This window comes from Tetrao urogallus (assembly GCF_951394365.1).
Source record: "Tetrao urogallus genome assembly, chromosome: 21".
Classification (NCBI taxonomy): domain Eukaryota; kingdom Metazoa; phylum Chordata; class Aves; order Galliformes; family Phasianidae; genus Tetrao; species Tetrao urogallus.
The window spans coordinates 4,203,386-4,207,007 of NC_136834.1; positions in this window are offsets into that span (position 1 = coordinate 4,203,386).

The window sequence follows — 3,622 nt, forward strand, 5'->3', positions numbered from 1 at the left end:
GACTCAGGTTCCTTCTCCATGGGAAGAGCTCCCTGCTGCCACGTGGCATCTGTCACCACTGGGCCACCGCAGTGTCCCCATCCCACCCTGTGAAGGCAGCTGGCAGTGCTTTGTGGCCAGCTGCCTTACGGAGCATGCAGAATGGGTTGGAAGGTTCCCTGGTATCCCAGGGGCTGTCGGTTGGTGGTTTTGCCCCGATTCCTATCTCACCTTCTGGTGTACCCTTCCCTTCCAAGATGCTTTCAGAGAAGTCAGAGGGCTTTTCTGAGAGCAAGCCCTGAATGCAGACCTAATAATGGGGAGAGCACCGTGGCAAACCACTCGGGCTGCTTTTTGCTTCTTGCCAAGCCAAGAAGAGCCCCATTGCCCACCTCCACCCATGCAAGTCGATGCTTGATCTATTGTCATGAACCTAAAATCCCAATGGTTACACATTTCAGGGAAGACTGTTGAGAATTGGAGGCTCCAGTGTTTGTGTGTGTGGCAACAGCACGTGTTGAGTGGCTGCTGTATATAAAGTGTGGGTCCTGGGATGATGACTGCGTTGGGGCTTTCAGCTGGATGACACGGCCACCCCACGGAGACCAACAGGGAGTGTGCCAGCTCCAGTGGGAAAAGGGCACCATGGAGGAAGCTGCTCAATTTCCAGAATGCCACTGAAATGAAGCCAGGGTCACTGCAAAAAAAAAGAAAAAGAAAAAAAAAGGAAAAAAAAAAAAAAAGAGGAAAAAAAAAAACGCAACAAGAACTCTGTCTGCTTTTGCTGGGGCTTGGAAATGCCTTAAAACAGGACGCTGTGTCCTCATTGTCGAGCCTGGGTCGGATCCTGCAGTGCTCCCTAGGGGCCGTGCACTCAACCTCGGCTTTATTTTTAATAGCATTTATAACATGTGTGTACAACAACAAAAAATAATGACATTGAGGTTTGGGTTTTCTTTTTTTTTTCTTTTTTTTTTCTTTTTTTTTTTTTTAAATAACGTCCATGTGGCTTCATTTATAGGGTAAATTAATGACTGTTGTGAACTGCTGTATGAATTCTGAAGGGCAATGCACAGTAGAGGAGCAGCATGATATAACCATTACTAACTTGTGTCTTTCGTCAATCACCATGAAATAAAGTTTGGAAACGATTAAGTATGTTTTTAAGGGGCCTGTTGCTTTCTTTATTCTTTCTGCTGCTGCGTGCCTCACTTGCCCACTGGTTTCCATTTGCCTCCTGGGTGGAATCCAACCAAGCTCTCCCATAGTGGCTCATGCGGGTGTTATATTTTCCTATGGATGCCAACCTCGTACATGGAAGACTTGGTGTCTTTGCTTCCCCTCTTCTCAGGACGATCCATTTCTTTTCCTTCCTTGCCATCACTTCCTCCTGGCTTTCAGCAGCAGCTCTGCATCCCATTGGCACCATATCAGCACAACCTACGTGATACCCCATGCCCTGCATCTCACCAGGGGCAGCAGTTCATCTTCTCCAACATGGGAGCCGTGGATGTGGTCGGGGAGACGTTCCACAGCCTGATTTCCTGCTCCAAACGGGTTTTCCTCCCAAAGCCTTTCCACGTTGAGCTGTTCTGCAAGATAAGGCGGCTGGTAGGGAAGAAATCTATTCAGCCAAGAGCTCACATGGGTGGTGCAAAGTGAGAACATCGCGTCGTGCCGTTCGGGAGGCAGCTAATTCAGCACACGCCGTCCTTCTGACACTCAGCAGTGATGCACGATGGAGCAGCGTCTGCGCCAGCCCAGCGTGAGCCGGCTCTGCGCTGGATAACGAGACGCCGTGGCCCCACAATGGGAAACAATGGGGCCACTGTTGGAGCAGCCACAGGGGTTGCACAACGCACAACCGGGGCCATGTTTTGCTCAAGATCAGCCTCCCGGTGCCGCGTCTTCTTGACAATGACCTTATTATGCTACAACAGGCACGGGCTTGCAAAGTCAGTACCTCTTTCGCGGGCTCTCTGCCAGCTCGCTGCAAAGCAATAGGAGAAAAAGCTGTCATTGTCTTGGCCAGAATGAAAAGCTGAGCTCTGACAGCTGGATGTGTTGGTTTTCTGTTCTGTTTTTTTTGTTTTTTTTTTTTAACTGCATGCTGGAAAAACTCTTTGGGAGTGGAAAGAGGAAGGAAAGAAGGGGAAGAGCCGAGTTGGGGGCACGCTTGGGCAGGCAGCAGGCGTGATTCAGGGAAGGGCTTGGCTGTGCTTCTGGCAGCCCCCTAGCCAACACCCAGCCTGTAGTGGGAGTGAGGGGACTTGGGTGCCACTGTGTCCAGCCGGTGGCACCTGGAGTCAGGAGTGAAGCTCAGATGGCTTTGAGCAGCACTCAGTGCTCCTCTAGTTAACTGTCGTGCTTGGAAAGGGGCTTTGGTTCTCAGGACAAACCCAGAGATGCTTGCTGCAGAATCAGTGCCCTAACCCAGAGGGCAACCCGGGCACTGTGTGATTTTTAAGGTCCCTTCCATAGAATCACAGGATGGCTGGGGTTGGAAGGGACCTTACAGCCCACCCAGTCCCAACCCCTGCTGTGGGCTGAGTGCACCCCATCACACCATGCTGCTCAGGGCCCCATCCAGCCCGGGCTTGGGCACCTCCAGGGATGAGTGACCCATGCTGCTCTGGACAGCCTGAGCCACATTCTATGTTTCTATGACACAGGGCACGAAAAACTCCAACTGAGACAGAGCACGGGACGGAGCAGGGGGGTCACAGCCATCTCACACACACAGAAGCCACAATGTGGTCCCTCACAGTGCAGTCTCAGTGCTGTGGCAGCCACTACATCCTGGGCAAAGGGGGAGGAACGAGGAAGGAGAGCACAGGGCGCACTGTTACTGGGGTTGCTGCTTGGCCCCCATTGCCCCGCAGCGCATCTGTGTGACCCCACTGAGCCATGAGCTGCTGCTCCACCAGCTGCCGGGTATTCCCCGAATAGACACGGAATTCGCTGAGTCTTATTATAGTTATAAAAGTGCTATTTTTGCCACCGTGAGCGGGCTGGGTTTGGGGGGAGGAAGGGGGGGGGGGGAGCGGGAGGGGACAGCTGGCTTTGTTTCCTCACCCTGCATTCATGGGAGGTGCCAGATTCAGATCATTCGTTCGGGTTGGTCGCTGCCTTTTGTGAGAAGTGATGCCAATTATTTGACACGAGCTCCTCAAAGACCCAAACTGACGCTTCCGACGGCGAAACGGGCACAAATCCCACGGCACACCTGGGTCAGCCCAGCCGAAAATTCGGACGTCGTGGTTTTGTGTGCATCCATCACCACGGACACGGGGTGGGAGGGGGGAAGAGACCCCTGGAATTGGGGTTGGGGAGCAGCTCAGTGCTGGCACTGGGCGGTGTTAAAGTCTGCCCAGCAGCTCTTCATCTCGATGGCTTCAGCCCCAAAGCAGCGCCGAGCTGAGATCGCTGCCCGTAGGGGGAAGCTGGGGGGGGGCGTGGTCAGATGAGGGGGCGTGGTCAGATGAGGGGGCGTGGTCAACGCGCGGGCGTGGCTAAAGGGGGCGTGGCTAAAGGGGGGGGCGTGGCCAGCGGGATGTCACTGGGAGGGGTTTCCCCGCTCGCGGGGCTCCCGCCCGCCGGGTGCGGTGGCAGCGCGGCAGTCGGTGCGGAGCCGTGCGGAGCC